Genomic DNA, 17,518 nt, shown 5'->3' on the forward strand with positions numbered 1-17,518 from the left:
TACCCATCAGCAAATGCTATCAGCTCCCCCTTCAAAACATATACAGAATTTGACAGCTGCCCTCTGCATCTTAATTTAAGCCTCCACCCTCCCCCTCCCGCAGCAGGATCCTCATCTCCTGGCTGGTCTTGTCTGCATGTGACCCTCCTCCAGTGTGCTCTCAATGTGTCACCCAGAGGAATTCTTCCACATCATACACTATTACTCTGTGACTCTAAACTTTCCAGGCATTTAAGAAAACACAGTGTCTCCAGCTTTAGGGCCTTTCCTGACCTGGACCACTGGTTCCCCAAATATCCCTATGGACCACCCTCCACAGCCTTCAAGTCTACTTCAGTGTTATTCCTAAGCAAGGCCCTCCTGAACACACGATTCCCCGTGCACAATTTCTATCTCCCTGCTCAGCTTCATTTTTGTCCATTGCATGAATCGGCCCTCTGACATGCTTTTTTATGTGTTTGCCACCTGTCTCCCCCAATAGAATCTAAGATAAGAGAGAATGGGACCTGGGTCAGTTTTGCCCAATGCTGGATTCTCAAGCCTTGGGAGCATGCCTACTGATTCTCAATTTCTAGCAGTGAATAAATGAATTCATGAACTGTCAGAAGCTTGTGTCTCCTATTAAGGAAACTGAAGGATGTGGAAGGGAAGCACGCTGTTTGCATTAAGAAGAAATCAGAGTTTAGGGCCACATCCCAAGATTCACATGGCCCTGGAACCCATGATCTCCCTTGCTGACCTGTCCCTGGGAATGGATTGAGGCAAATCAGTGTGTGGTGACAAAGGGACCATAAGCTCAGCAGAGCCTCCTGGTGATCAGGTGAGGCAGAACAAAAAAACAGCCTCTCTGGAGGCAGATGGAGCAATGCACCTGGCCCTACCTCATTCCCACGTCACCAAGATTGGAATCTGGTCACAGACTTAGAACAGGAAGCTGGCTGGGGATGCACAGCAGGGGCTATGAATCCACCAGTTAACCACTCTATGTCTCAGTTTCCTGAGAGCCATGACCAAATGTTTAAAAACCTAAAATCAAAGGGCATCCTGGGGCTCTTTTTCTTTCTTTTTTATTTGTTTATTACCGCACTTAGAAACTACAACATATATCTTTAAAAGAGGTAACATGTTGGTTTTTCCATGTTCTGTGGATTTCTCTCATGTCTAACCCTCCCTTTGGGGTCCCCCACTTACTGTCCACTCTATTCCCATTAGTTTTTCCCTTTTTGTTATTGTCTCGTAGGTTTTCCTTCCTTGCCCCACATTTTGGGAAATCCAGACAGGGAAAGGAGGGCTGGCTGAATAGCAACCATTTCCTTGCTGTTTTCTGGACGTCTGCAGGGCAACTGCATTTTCAACAGAAATGCAAAGAGACAGCAGAAAGGAACCCACAGGTCCATCTCCCCTGCCTCTGCTCTCCCCCCCCCCCCGTCACTCCTCTCATAGCCACATTCTCCTGAGTCCACTGAACAGAAGGAATTTCTGAGAATGGAGTGAAGCCTGGAATGATGGGACGCTCCCGACACCTCTCACCATCACCCTGATGGCACCCCTCAGCACCTCAGCTGCCAAAGATGTCCAGTGCTCTTCGCTCCAGACCTCCGCTCACTCTGATAATGCTCACTCTGCAGTGCTCAGGACTCAGGACCCACTGCCTCTAGGAGCTTTCTGAGACTACTGTCGCCCTCACAGACATTCACTCTCTCAGCCTCCAGTTGTAGGATTCAGTCATCACAAATGTGCTGCTGTTAATTCCCAAGTAGTGGCCAAAGCCATACAAGGCACTATTCCACTCCCCTCCTTCATCTAGAACACACAGGCCAGCGAGATCCTTGCTGATTATGAGGTGGAGTGACATCTGCAGGCAGAAAATCCAGCTCTTTCCATACCTGGCACTTGTGCCTACTGCCCTTTCAAACTAAGACGAGTACCTTTTGCCTTTCTGGTAGCAACTTCCTCCTCTGCAAAATGGGGATAGCAACTCTTTTCCCACCCACCTCTGAAGCTTGTGAAAATAAAATACTAAACAAATTTGAGTTATTATTAAAATAAATAGAGCGACAAGTCATCTGTGCAAATCATCACACCCCTCCTCATCCTGCACCACCTTCCAGCAGACTGTCCACTTTTCCCAATTAAGCCTGTGAAAGCCCCGAGGGTGCACCCATCAGAGCCACCACCTGCCCTGCTGCAGTAAGGTGGCCCAGAACCCCCATGTGGCCCCAGCACACATCATGGAGCCAGCCAGCTGTGACTTCCAGCCTGAGAAGGCTGTCTCAGGATACCCGGAGTTTGTGCAATGAAGGAAACCACAGAGGGAAGCAACACACATTCCAGAAAAGCAGTCACAAATGAGACAGTCAGGAGGAGCCAGAGCCATAGGGTGGCCTCTGGAGAGCCCTCAGCACCCAAACCCCTGCTCTAAATGTGATAGCTGTCAGCACATTGATTCGGTCTTAATGAGAAAGACAGAATGGCTCCATGTCTTCCTGTGGAAATCTGTAAGCTCTCCTTACCCCAGGGGCACATGGAGGCCCACAGAACAGCCAACTATGCAAAGAGCAGGGCATCTGGTACCAATGATCCTTGGTTTTCTACCTAGCAATGCCTCTCTCTAGCTTCATGATTTATTCAAGTCACGGTCTCTCTGAGCCTCAGCTTCTCTGTCTGTGAAATGAGCATGGAAACACACCACTTGAAATGCTAAGACCAGACTGACCATGGTAAGTGAGAGGGCTTGTGGGAGGGGTGTGTGGCTGGGGCGGGGAGGAAGGAATGAGGATGCCCCAGGCCATAGTGACCGTTCTCTGTTCAGAGATGCAGATCTCTAGCATTCTCTGATGATGCAGGGCAGAACTTGCCGGATTTCATGAGCAAATTTTTCTCATCTCACCAAATGGACTCCAGACATAGGGCCAGACTTACTCACTTTACTGGAAAACATCAAAACCTAACACATTGTCACGTATAGTCACCACTTGAACATTTGTACTTGGAATGGCTGATTTAAAAGCATGCTTTCTGATTTGCAAAATAACATGTTTCCTGTAGGAAATCTGGAGGATGAAAAAAATGTATAAAAGAATTAAAAATCATGCGTTTCCCCAAGTCCCAGTGGTAGCCACTGTTAAGATTTTGATATGTTGTATTCCATTCCATTTTTTTTCAGGAATTCACATACCTTTTACTTTAATTGCAATTACACTCTATTTACTTTTAAATCTTTGCTTAATATATATTATTAGCATGTTCCCATAGTCTTATATATTATTCAATGTAATTTTAATAGCTTCCTTGATTTCCATTTTATGGATGAACCATATTAGATTTAATTAATCCCCCCCTTGCAATGTTTTGTTATAATGAATAATGCTGAAAGGAGTACCCTTGATTAGAACTGTTTTGCACATCTCTGATTATTTCCTTAGGATAAATTCCTAGAAGAAGAATTGCTTACTGGTTCAAAGGATATATTTTTTGAGACGCGTCTCCCATGTTTGCAAATTATCTTCCCACCAGCTAAGTCTAAAAACGTCCACTCCCAACAACACTCTTAACAACTCTGGGTAGGATATTATCATTTTTCATTTTGGCTGGGTGGATAATGATATCTTGGTTTTAATTTTACATGTTAGCTAGAAGCGAGGCTGGACACTTTTACATAATGTTCTGGCCACTTATTTCTTGTATATGTGTTTGGACTACCTATTCACATTCTTTGCCACCTTTTTTTTTTTCATTTTTTTTTTAATCAGAGGAAAGACTGACTTTTTTATGATGGCAGAGAAAGAAAATTAGTTCACCACCTCCTTTGATGACCCTGTCCCCCTGTTTAACAATCCCTTCCATTAAAGCATTAATTCAAATGTCTCTCTCATATCCTTTTCCTGTAGTTTAATCCCATTTCCTCTCACCCCATCTTCATTGGGGATGCTGCTCTCTTATATAACATTGTGACCTTCCTTTGTCACCTGTCAGCTTCTCCTCCCAAGGATGAATAATTTCTCTTTATTTTTGCCTGATCTAGTGTAACTTAAGAAGTCAGAGTCTCGCCCTTTGATGCTGCCCCTTTTTCCTCCCTGTTGCCGTGGTCTTCCTTCAGGCCCTCATCATTTCTCATCTGCACAGCAGTAAATTACTTCTGAACAGGCCTCTCTGTCCAGCAGGGCGCTCCCTTTGTGCTCCTCCCAAACCTCACCCCTGCTCTTCATTTAGAAACAACTCAGATTGTCGTTCCCAAATGCAAAGGTGACCATGTCATTTTCTGCCTAAAAGTTTTCCACACCTTGATTTGGCCAGCTGCATACAAATACATACCCCACCCCAAAACCTACAGCAAGCACCTCCACCTAACCCTTATCCCTGAACATGTCATACATCCAGATTCAGCAACGCAAGTGTTACTGATACATCATCTGGTCCCGTGCTTCTGAGTCTTGCAAACATGACTCCTCTCTTTCCTGCCCCACCCTACCCATCTCCTGTTGCCCCCTTCGTTTCTGCTCAGGCATTTCTTTCTCCAGGAGGCCTCCTCTGACCACCCCAAATAAGGGCACTCCCCCTGAACCCTGCATCCAGGTCACATCTCTATTCCATTACTACTGCTTATTGTGTTTGAGTATAGTACGTGGCATCAAAATTGAGGACACAAGTGTGAACTCAACTGAACATCATTCTGAACATCATTCATATGGTGGAAGCACCCTGAACTGGTGCCCTGACCTGTCTATCTGATGTGTTACTGAAGGTTCTCTCCATGGATGGTGGGCTACTTGACCTTCTGCAGCCAGGCTTTACATCCCATGGTTTCTTGCCTTTTCTTGCCATCCCTCCTCCTTCCCCTCCATCTTCTTAACCTCTCTCTTTTATTCCAGCCCATCTCATATTCTGGGCAGCCAGGCAAGCTGGCCAGTCAGCCCAGCACTTAGTGTTCACTGGACCTTTTCTCCTTTTGGATCTGCCACATTTTCCATCTTGGTCATTCTCTGGACAGACACCCTGCCCTGCTGCCCCTGAGGATGAGGGTGTTGCCCTGCAAATTCTTACAGGAGAAGGACCACGTCTTCTTTATGGAAGACCCCCTCATGCCTACCTCAGTGCTCAGCTCAAAGGCCCCAGATGCCTTTCTTAGTGTAAAGAGATGCCAGCAGGCTGTGGGTATGAAAGGGCGATGCCTGCCCTGCTAGGCACTTGCTGCCCACCCCACGCTGCCCTAGCTCAGCAACTACATGCATGCTAATTCCAGATTTATTTTGTGGTGCTCATATCAAAATTCTTCTTTCTTTCTGTGTAGCTTAGCCCACAGGGAGGTGAAGCCTCATTCTGAGGGGTGTAAGGTTCCTCCCAGATCCCTCCCAGAATCAGACTGTGAGGCATTCCATAGCCCACCTCAAGGAGCTGCAAGATACACCTTTTCCTGGACTGTCCCTCTCCCCCCCTCATCATTTATACTTTTTATTCAGGGTAATAGGTGAAGTGTCTTAACCAGGGCATAGCCCATGCCATGGGCCTCTCTCATTTCATTTATTCAATGCTTAAAGATATAGATTAAATATATTTTATGGCTCAGCAGCCCCCTCCCAACCACTGATTGGAGACTGAAGAGTTTGCTGGAAATATCAGAGAATTTAGAATACACAGCGTTAGCAATGGGCACTCAATAAATACTGCTTAACTGCAGGTGTCCCTATCTCTGCCATTTGGTTAGAAAGAAATTAGGAGCCCAAAAAAAGCAAATGGTTTATTCAATTTGGAAGCAAAAAGGAAATGAGCTATGAAGCAAATAACACTGACTTGGGAGATGGAGAACCTTGATTCTCGTCCTGGTTTGGCCACCAGATCACTGTGTGGCAATTTCAAAGCCTCTTACTTCTCTGGGCCTTACTTGCCACATCTGGAAATTAATGATTAGATTTGATGGGACCTCCCCAAGCAATAGACAGGATCTGCTCATCACAATGGCAGCAAGACTGGGGGGTTTCCATGCCCGGGAGTGGGAGAAGCACAGGTTGGCTGTATTCCCTTCTTACTCACCCAGGGGGGCTTTGATTTTCAGCGACTTCAATAGGCCCAGAGCAAGGAAAGGTTTTGGAGAAAACCTCTTTGGGAGAGGGCATGGATCCCTAGACTGTGCAGCCCCGGCCTCCTCATGTCCCTTTGACTCCTCCTCCAGCTAAAACCTCCAGCTTATCCACTTCCTAAAGATCATCACAGAGGCTCCACAACCTTCCCTTTTTAAAAACTCTTGCTGATGGAAAATTCTTCCTCATACCTAATCTAAGTCCATCTGCTGCAATTTCTGTCTATTTTCTCTCGTTCAATCCTTACTGGAGATGGAGAACAGCTGGTCGCCATCCTCCATATAACATCCCCTCCTAAACCAAAATCAGTTATGACATCACTCCTCAGCCTGTTTTTCTTCTGGCATAACATACACCATTCCTTCCGACCTGCCTTCATGGATTCTAACTCTGAAAGCATCGCCCGTCACTGTGGCCCACACTGAAGGTAGCTCTGCAAGCTCCACATCTTTCTAAAGCTGTGGCACCCACAGAGAGCTGTAGGGCTCTGTAGCAAGATTGAGAGAGAAGGTCAGAGTACAATGAGAACACAGTCTAAGCCCCTGGCTTTATCCATAGAGGGAAACTGAAGGTCAAAAAAGGTAAGGAAATTCAGTGTCCAAGGTCAAGTCTCAGGGATCAGGCTCCAGGCACGAGACATCAAATACTGCCACAAAGCCCTGAGTGGCCACAGTGTGTCCTCAATGTGGGTAAAAGCAGAACTACCTTTAACTGAAAAGCAAAGAGCCACGGTCTCCCAGTGTGCTGTCTATCCAAACCATCTTCCCAGTCCCACTAGCAGATGTCTGAGTTTCTACTACGCACATCTTTGATTTCCATGAAAAATTCAAATACTGGACTGGGGGTGTAGCTCAGTGGTAGAACACCTGCTCAGCATGAGTGGGCCCTTGTTTTAATCCCCAGCATCAAAAAATTGTAAAAAAACTAAATATTTAAAAGATTTCAAATACCTCTCTAATTGGCAATACGTTTCACTGTTCACACGTTAGTATGAATGAGTGGATTTAATCTTTTCCAACTATTGATAGATTTAAGGGTGACAAGAAAACAGAGAACAAAGAACCTGGGAGAATGACAGACCAGTGGAGCTGTTGCTGATGTTTCCAAGGTCAATGGGGGCTGGGTGTGGGGCTGTGGGAGGACATAGGCCTCAGGAGGGTGGAGCAGCAGAGCCTTGTGCATGGTAGGAATCCCCCAGGCTTTGATATATCTGCCCTGTCTGCCTCACACAGGTCACCTGCAAGGCCCCAGGTGCTCTTGCAAGGTCTGCAGTAGAACAGAACTTGGTGAAAGGATTACCTCATTGCTCCCACTGGGCTGGATCCCATGAATATTCCACAATTCCTAAAGTATTCTGCTGAACTCTTTTCCCAAGTAAGGTGAGCAGGGCACCTAAAAGCAAATCTCAACCTGATGGTGCCCTTACATGACAGGAAAGAAGAACCAGAGGGAAGGAGGAACAAGAGGTGTAAGAATGAATACGATTATTCAGATACCTGCATCAAGGTGAAAGGAAGGGGCAGAGGAAGGAAGGGGCACGTGAGTATAAGGAAGCATGAGTCAGATGAACTATTTGCTTAAAACTCTGCCCATGAAATTTTTCTAAGTGAAGAATGGAGGGGGACAATAACAGAGTGTGTTGAATACATTGCAGAGCCTAGATTTCAAAACAGCCTTTTTCCCACTTTGAATAAATAAGAGCACATTGTGCTCCAATCTCATCAACTTTCAGGGATGTTCCAGACTGCTTCAAACCTCCAGACACACCCTCCCTGAGGATCACTGGGGGAGTCAGACGTCCACAAAAGAAAAACGAAACACTGTGACAGCATTTACCAAAACACCTAACCCAATCAATGTGCTTATTTGATTTCCCCAAAACCACAAAATTAGATTTTAAAAGGGAAGACAAAAAGGCACTTTTCTGATAAAAATTACAATGTTTTCCATCTTATTCAGGGGACAGTTTTCTTTAACAGCAAAATTGGCACAAAATGACAAGAGCAAATCAGGTTGGCAAAGAGGTTATTTATTGATGTGTGTAGGACAAAAAGACATGACAGAGAGGATGATGAAGATAGAAGGTCGGGAAAGTAGGGACCAGACTTTTACTTGCCAGGTAAATTGCACTGGGCTTGGAAAAGCAGGAGATGCAACCTCTCTACCTACACCACAGTGGTCGAATGAGAGAAATCCCAGTTGGGCTAGTTGGGGAAAGGAAAAAAAAAATTCTAGATTTCTGAGTGGTGCTTATATACAGGGTCCTGGCTAAAGCTATCATGTTTGATAAAATGAGAAGTAACAAATTTAATTTCCTGAACATCAGTCGGTCCCTTCATACACAGACAGGCACCCAGCTTCACAAGGAGTTAATCAGCCTGACACCAGCAATTAAATTCTCCAAACTGGATCACAGCAGAGACACAGGATCCTGGTTTTTCACACCTTAACCCACCCAAGGTGAAATGGCAATGATGGTGTTTTATGTTTTGTCAATTATTCTTCAGCTCCTATATATATATATGTATGTATTTTTTTTAGTGTAAGTTGTTATTTTAATGATCTCTGTTCCAAATGGGGAAATACAAGGAAAAGGAATGAGGAGGAGGAGAGGGAGAAAAAGCAAGTGCTCCAGCGTGTCCCACTTGTACTTTTCAAAGCTCCCTCTGCTCCCTCCCCCCAGCCCAGCCTTTTTCCTCTGTGCATGAGTCACCGCTCAGGAGCTGTTTTAAATGCCTTACTTTTAATGTTCTCTATCACTGTAGAAATCCAGCAGATAAGCATCAGTTGAAGGGGTCACTGGTTCTGCTCCTGCTTCCTGGTCCTAGACACCCCTCAAACTCAAAAGCATTTTCTAATTTATTACTGTCTTCATGAAAACCAAGGGGTCTGCCATCAAGACCACCTTGGGCTAGTGTTGCCTCTTCTGGGGTCCCTGGGGGTCGCATGTCCTAGAAAGACCACAGAGGATGAAGTCCTTGACCAAATGTTAGTTTCCACTCCAGGTCCCCAGAACACAAAGGAATCACACTGTGCAGGGCTGCAAGTTGGTTTTGTTTACTGTCAGACAGCATGTACAAAAGAGAAAGCTGACTGCATCCTGACCCACAACAAAAAGTCAGACAGCTATTTTTTCAAACCATTGTGAGTAGAGCTTCCATACTAACAGTTCCCACCCAGAATAGCTGCCTAAGAGAGGCAGAGGAGAACCTGTTGTGTGCAGGTGATGAAAGGAAATAAGAATTTAAAAGGTGAAAGTGATTTGTGAAGCTAGAGAACTGATACCTGATACCGTCATTTGCACCTCGGCTAGATGGGTATCATAAAGGAGAAGTGTTGCTTGAGAGTCCCCCACCCCAGAACATTCTCTTACCAGGGCTCCCCAACTTTAGGTCCACGACAGAAATCAAAGGAAGAAAATCCAACTGAACCCTCCCCTTCAAAGGCTTGCGGACTTGCAATATTAGCCAGAGGCTGTTAACTTCAGAGTACACATCAGGTATGATGGAGGACATACCTGGTAAAGTACTGTGCGGCATGAAAACAGGAGCTGTGTGAGCAAATGCAGGAAGGAAGTTCAAGTCCAAGTGCATCACCTTCTCCCTCACAGGGACACTACGTCCTAAAGGTTCGCTTTCCTAACATCTCCCACTGGCAGAAGCTGGAGAAAAAGAGTTTTCCACAGGACCCAAAGTAGGTATCAGAGCAAGGGAGGCCCTTATGGTCCTACAATGTAGAATGCTCAGAGATGATGCTGGACTGAACCAGCTACCTGCCGTGGTGAGCTTTTCTACTTGAAGAGCAGTTATTAGCAGCAGTATGGATGGTGACTTCAGCACCATCTTTCTGCACCTGCGTACCTAAACAACCTGCGCACCTAAACAACCTGCGCACCTATAAAGAGGCAGCCTTGAACCACTTGTCCCTCCCACCAGCCTCAGCTCACAGAGCTGTCAGGATGCTCAAGGATGGACACTTCTCTGGTAAGGGTGTAAGCCACGCATGGGATAAAATTTAGCTCCATCCCCATTTTGGGGGGACACACCAAACCTGGAAAGTCTGTCAGAGTTTCCAGGAGCTAATCAATGAAGCGATCCTCCTCCTCTGACAAAGATTGTGTTGGTTTCTCACCAAGTTGAGTGACAAGCAGATGCTCACCAGGTCAAACAAGACAGGCCCCCAGACCCCAGGAAATGTATCTTCTCATGGAATAAAATGAATGGAGACAGAGTGGGCAAGGAGCAGAAGTGAGAAGGAGACAGAAGTTTGAGAAAAGACTAGACTTGAAGGTCACAATAGTTTGGGGAAGGCAGGTCAAGGTAATGTAGACAGGGCAGACCCTATGGCAGAACACCCAAGCAACCAATCACATTTATCAGAACCATCCTTCCAATGATATGTCACAGAATCGTCCGTGGTGGGGGGCGGGGGTCAGAAAACTGCACATCCTGGGGTCTAGCTTCCTTCACCCAGCGAACCGGAGTCTACACCTGAACCCTGCAGGCCCCCTAGCCCAAGATCAGACCGATTCCCACAGATCTGAGTGCAGCTAATTAAGAGTAGTAAACAAGCCCAGTTCTTGACAGCGCAGAAGTTTTCCAAATTGTCAGCTTGTTTTCCTCCCAACAAAAGACAGTGGATTCCTACCTTTGTCACATTTCCTCCCCTAAACTTTTCTTTCTGCAATCCCTGCGCCTCTGCTAAACTGCAAGCCACTGAGAACGGACATGCAGGAGCGGCACCCCCCGGGACGCAGGCAGAGGTACCTTTTCCGCGGAGCAGAGGGGCTGCTGCCTAGAGGCTTGCTGCCCGGCCGAGCGGTGGAAGGATGCTGTCGGGATGGAGCACGCTGAGGATTACGCGTTCCTGTCTCTGCGGCCAGACCTTTCAGCAGCTCGGACCAACTGTGCTAGCGATGCACTTAGCAATTATCTGCTGGTACCGACGCCCCGCCCTCTGCTCTTGCGATTGGCTCTCCAGTCCCGGGCAGGACTGCATTGGTCTCAGCCGACCTCACTCATTGCTTTGGCTCCTACTATTATCTAAGCCATCAAAGGAAATAATTCCATGTTTCATTGACAACCTGTAAGGCTCTCTCCGGCCCGGTGTGGGGGCAGAACTGGGAGTCCAGTGGAGGGATGGGAGGAGAGTAGGAAAAGGTGGGGGTTGGGGGAGAGAGAGAACGGAGAAGGGGGGTGGATTGGGGAGAGAGAGAGGGGGAGAGAGAGAGAGGGAGGGAGAGAGATGGAGCTATCAAGCAATCAGATTCTCGCTCTAGCATTTTAACTTCCACAAAACAGAGCTCATAGCAACAATTTTCTGGCCTTATTTTCCCCCTTACTGGTAAATGTTCCTGAGGGCAGAGAGAATTATAACCGTGGGGTTTCTGCTGGTGTCAGACAAGCTTTGGAAAGCAGAGCAAGGTTGAGGGCTGAAGGAATATAGTGATATTTTTACACCCTGGAGGGCATGTGAAGGTCATTTTAGATGGTTTGGGGGAACATATTATGTACCTAAACTAGAGTTTACCTGTCAGTTCTTTCCCTACAAGTCCACTCAACACCCCAACATAAGGAGGCAATTTCCTTTTGCACCCTATTCAAAGAATATCCAAAGAGCTGTTCTTAAAGTCTATAAAAGTCTGGAGTTTTTCACTGTCCTCATGGAAATGTCCAAGGGTCAGGCATCCTTGATCTAATCATTCTGCTGGGACTCTTGGTTTTGCTTATTCTGATCTGGCTTCAGTTAATTGCTTAAACTCACATTATCAGTCAAAGCAAGGAAAGAGTGGAGAACCAACCTACCAAGCAGTGGAAACAGCTTTTTCTTATTCATCAGAGAATCATAAAGCCCAAATTTTGATCTCCCCCCTTTAAATATATTTGTTCACTACATAGAAAGGACATTATTTAGCAGCTGAACTTAAGAGAAAAATAATAATAATTTAGAAAGGGTCTTTGAAATAAAGCTGTTAGGTAATCAAGTTCTGGGGATGAAGGTGTAGCTCAGTGGCAAAGCCCTTGACTAGAATGTATGAGGCCCTAGAGTTCATCCCCTGGCACCACAAAAATAGAAAATCAAGTTCCAGATCAATCAGAAATTAGTCCTCCAAGCTTCTCGTACTGGGACCCTACTTCTTTGACAGGCTACAGTTCCAGCCTATCATACAACTGTAATTCTTTCCCTCCTCTGCATCCTCAGTAGCATGTCCTCCACCACCTGGTACAGCGAGTCCCTATTTCATGTGTACATGCCTGGCTTGTCTAAGTACATTTCAAACTCTGGAAGGACAGAGATAGTATCATGTATGTCTTTATAACTCCACAGACAGCACCTAGCTCTCAATAAGCAGGCTGACTGATAAAACGTAATTCAAAACATAAAGTGTGCACAACTCTGAGCTTCATGGAATCATGATCTCACTGTGATGCTCACCCAACTGGGTGGAGTGGGGAGGGGGTCCACCCTCGAGTCTGGGAGCCAGAGATTCAACACTGAACACTAGGAAATGCTGCAGGTACAGAAGTCACACCAGGCTCTCAAGCACCACTGTTTTCTCTCAGGAAAATGAGGCAACTCTTCACTCCATGTCTTTCTTCTCCCTCAGGCGTTTGAAGGAAAGGAAAGAATGGGGATACATGCTTTTCTTGCGAGGTCTCACCTCAAACATTCAGGTACTTCCACAGTGTCTTTCTAAATCACGGCCTGTCAGAGAGTGACAGTATATTAGGAATCAAAAACTAGGACAAGGAATGTATCAAAATAATTGTTTTCTCCCTTACTACTTTATCTAGGTAAACTTCCTACAAATGTACAATGATAGAATTTTAACGATTTAAATTTAAATGAAACATTGAAAATTGACATAGTCCCAGAAAAATTGGTCCATTTAGTCATGGCATAAAAATCATAAATTACACTTCTATGATGTAAGCAGTATTATTTCCAATTCCAAGAGGAGTTTTGTTCATACTGGCCCTCCCCTCATGCCAAAATAAAGAAATAAATAAATTATAGAAACTCCCTTGGGCAACTATCAAAGGTTTGGTTGTCCCTAAAGAAAAAGGAAAACATATCAAATGATTTTCTAAAATGCTTTATCTGAAACAGCATGTCCTTATGTGTACCTTTTTCTTTTTGAAGATGAGAGAGAGGAAAGAGAAAGAGAGAGAGAGAGAAAGAGGAAAGAGAGAGAGAGTTGCAAACAGTTGTTTATGTCAGTGCCTTTTTAACTGCCTGGTCATAAAATATTCTCTTTGAGAGAAGGATGATCCCTTTGTGTCCCATAGATCAACTGTTTAATTCTGAGAGTTAGAGGATGCATATTAAGTATGCAGATTCCACTGGTACTTGCATTTGTATTAAATATTAGCTCCATACAATTTAAAGTCATTGGGCTATGAAATGTACAGAATTCCATTTTGTGGGCAGTACTCTGACAAAGTAGCCTATTTTGAGTTAACAGTTTGAGTGCACTAGTAGTCTGAAAGGATTTAGGGGGTTCTCGTTCCTTTTTTAGTGACATAATTAAAGAAACAAAATGAAGTGTTTTGTATTATTAAATTCAAATTGAATAACATCCATCAAAACCACCATCTTTCTTGTGGGTATCTGCTTGTTACAACAAGTTATCTCCTATCCTACGGTAGGAGACTAGAGAAACTGACATTTACTCGTCAGCTTATACCATTTTCTCAGTTATCATTTATTTATACCAAATTCTGTTCCTAAAAGGGAGAAGAGGAGAATAAATCTAGGCAATGCCAAGAAAGAAAGAAATGTGTGAAAACGGGAGGGAAAAAAAAAAGGAGGGTGATTTTCAACACTACATCTTTGCTTATTGACTTGAGCCACCCAATATCATTTAAGTAGAACGACGACATTAGCAGCATTTCTTTTAAAAAAAATCTTCTTATTAGCATTGGATATATGAAAGAATTTTCAGAAAACTTCTCCCAGCAGTTTCCTAAGTAAAGAAACTTGGAGGAATATACTCACAGCTTTTCCTTCTCACTGAGGGTTGTTGTAAAACTTTATGTAATCAAACTCCCTCCTTCTCCACCTCCCCAACCCATTCCCCCAAATCAAACCTATGGAGCCAATAGCATTTCAACAAAGTGTAAGAGGAGATTCGGCTGCCAGGAGGGTGTCAGTCACCATGGACCATTCTTAATGATTTCATTAATAACTAATGAGTCTTCCAGGAAGTTGGTGTCAGATAGACAGGGCTTCATGAAGTTTCAAGACTGTAAGAAATATTTTATTATATAAAACACTCTGTTAGATAAAACCATGTGATTCTGTTCATTCAAATCATGATTGTGTTTATTAGTGAGCCAGCATTGTAAATAACCTGAAAGAGAAAGACAGAGACTGAGAGACAGAAAGAGATTTGCAAGGCTAAATTGCCCATCTAAATTCTGTTTTGCTTCAGTTAAATTCTTCATAAGAAATACAGAGCTGAAAGCTGTCATGAAATATTGTCCAGCAAAGCACCAATTGACAGGAGTTGGAGAATTGAATTAAGAAGGTCAGCATGCCTCCCGTGAGGCTGGCAGATCACGTGTGACATGAAGCACTCTTCTAAGACAAAGGGCTGCACACATGATTGTGGCTGTTGGAACTCCTGCCAGCCAGGACCCATGTCCTAACAGAGATACTTTCTTCAAAGAACTCATCAAACATATTTACAACGCCTGCCACATGTCATTGCATTTATAAAAACAGGTGATAATACTATTTCTAAGGCTATTAAGAGAATGATGGCAAATCAACCTACAAAGGACTACACAAATGCCCTATCATGGGATATTAAGCCTAGTGATAAAGCAATAATGTCTTGGCATGGGCCAATATAAATGTGATGCATAACCATCTGGATCTATTAGACCAGATGTCAGATCAGCTTTCATAGTGATACCTAAAGATACTCAGAGCACCAGAAAGATGCTCCACTCAAAGGGCCACAGCTTAGGGCAATGAGGCCTCACTTCTTGTTGCCTAATGAATAGGCAAACTCTTCCACCAGTACACACCAGGCTGGAAAAAAGGATCTGGGTGTGTGAAGGTGTCAAATTTCAGCCCAAATTTCTTCAGATATACATATTTTATTACTCCAATCATGCAAACTATAAACTACGTGCATGTTTGTTTTAGGGCATGACTTAAAAAATAATTTGCCCCAAATATTTTTGTAATACTAACTCTTCAGGAGGATGCCCCAAATTTGTGGAGCATGAGGTTTGAGCAGCACAAGGTTAATACCTCTACACTGCCCTTCTGTCTGACTTCCAGAGGTAGCTGAAATTGGACTCCAATCCATCTACCCCACTTCATTCCACTCTCATCCTCCTCTGCTCCCATCCATTACAGTCCTCCCATGGTCACATACTGTCCAACTGCCTGACTTTCCCATGGCTTCCCCAGGTTTTTCTTGCCCCACCTCCATCTTCTCCTAGTGCAATTACACTCATTCTTCAAGGCTCAGCCCACACCTCTCCCTTTCTCACCATTTCTGTCTGCCAGGCCATTTTAATTTTACCCACTCAAGTTAAAATTAATTATATTCCTGTTTGTATTTTCATTATTTTTTTCATAATAACCCACATTACCCCCCAATCAACAATGCTGACAGCAGCCAGCACCATGTTGGACACACATTTAGAAACAACAGAAATGAAAAGCTCAGGACAAAGGAGAAGGATCTACTTCCTTCATGGCCAAAGGCAATGGACTGCTTTCACAAAAGGAAGGATATCAGGTCACCCTGGCCTGTTCAAGATGATCAGGGGAGAATGAAGTGTCCCATCTTTGCATCTTTGGTTATCCATACACAAATCTCTCAGCATCAGGAAGCCCGGAAACATCACAATGGTGGCAGCACCGAATTTTCCCTCCTTTCTACTCCCTCATTCTTTCCCCAGCAGGGAAGGAGTCTTAGCAGGGCCTTAGAGATTTGTTTTTCAGCAAAAGACTGTGTTTAAGTTACCTAGGAAAGTGATAAACATAGGCAAAGAAACATTGATCTGTCTAGAAGATGTATTTGCAGAAAGTCCTTTCTATCTTAGTGTTTCAGAGCTAATATATTTGCCCCCTTTGAAAGGATAAGAGAAAAACCAAAAGCTGAATATTCTCTCTGATATGCAGATGCTAACCACAATAAGTGGGGAGGGAATAGAAGTTCAGTGGATTAGACAAAGGAGAATGAAGGGAAGGGAAGGAGGATGGGACAATAGAATGAATCAGACATCACTTTTCCATGTTCATATATGAATCCATGACCAGTGTAACTCCACATCATGTACAACCACAAGAAAAGGATCCTAATTAGAATAAGTTATACTCCGTGTAGGTATATTATGTCAAAATACACTCTACTGTCATGTATATCTAAAAAGAACAATTTTTTAAAAATTAACAACAAAAAACAGAATGAGAGGGTCCTGTAGGGAGATCAGAGGTAGAAAAGCTGAAGGGAGGTGAGAGATGAATTGAAGAGGAAGGTAAAGGAGGGAAGAGTTCCTAAGTGCTCCTCTGAGTAGTCGCTGTTAAATTTAAATGTGATTGATGGAAAAAGATAACCAACCCTTTTATATAATCCTCTGCACTCTACCATACTCAAGATTGGCTAATAGTGAGTGTCTTCAGATTTGTAAATAACTGTGCATCTTTCCCATCACTGTGGCACAACCAATAAATTACATTATAATGTAACAGGAGCAAATAGTAGATGTTACAGTGATACTCTGAAATTATTAAGATGAGATTATGCTTAAGTACACTCTCTTTTAAGGCAGCATCAAGTGTCTAGAAAAGAGCTCTCAAGAATAACATCCCCCAAGGGTTTTGTCTTAGAAGCTACCTCAATAATCTGTATTTCAAAAGCTAAAAAAAAAAAAAAAAAAAAAAAAAAAAAAAAAAAAAAAAAAAACCTAAGTAGAAATTAACTATACATGATCATCATGTGCTTTGGTTATCTAAATGGTTAGCTGAGTTTGCCTTTAGAGGACACTTACTTCCCCTGGCTCAGATTCATGCAAGGACCACGACTCAGTACCTGGGTCATCTCTTCTGGGCATGTGATTTTCAAGGTGGGTTTCCCCCATAACAACTCCAGAACTCCAGTTTCCCTTGATTTTTCCCCACAAAGGCCCTTTCCTTGCTGGTAGAGCTCTGAGTCTTTGATCCTCTGTCTTTGCCAAAGGCTCTGAACTGCTCTTCCTAAAAGAGAGCTGATAAGATCCCATCAGGTGCTCCTTAGCCACCCTCTCCCCACTAACAAAACCTCCCTCCTGCTTAGTGAGAAAGGCTTCTATTTTAACACCTAGTTTATTAAAGGGCCAGACACTTTCTCTTTGAACTTCATTTTATGATCCTAAGAAAAACAGGATTTATTTAAACTAGGTCTCTTCACATATGTGAAGGGGAGGGAATGACCCATT

At 43.9% G+C, this 17,518-nt stretch overlaps 1 protein-coding gene and 1 pseudogene across 3 annotated transcripts in view; one reads left to right on the plus strand and one right to left on the minus strand.

Moving 5' to 3' along the window:
* Zmat4 (zinc finger matrin-type 4) overlaps positions 1-11,045 on the minus strand; it is a 348,227-nt gene extending 337,182 nt beyond the window's left edge. Inside the window, exon 1 of one of the 3 annotated variants that reach the window (XM_078031256.1) lies at positions 10,844-11,045. The gene's annotated coding sequence lies outside the window, so the exon portion shown is untranslated. The remainder of the gene's footprint in view (positions 1-10,843) is intronic. The other 2 variants (XM_078031255.1, XM_078031254.1) reach the window with 2 other exon arrangements.
* The window catches only part of LOC101962164 (ras-related protein Rap-2a-like), a 137,753-nt pseudogene continuing 131,151 nt past the window's right edge, over positions 10,917-17,518 (plus strand).

Source organism: Ictidomys tridecemlineatus, chromosome 14 (assembly GCF_052094955.1).
Source record: "Ictidomys tridecemlineatus isolate mIctTri1 chromosome 14, mIctTri1.hap1, whole genome shotgun sequence".
Lineage (NCBI taxonomy): Eukaryota > Metazoa > Chordata > Mammalia > Rodentia > Sciuridae > Ictidomys > Ictidomys tridecemlineatus.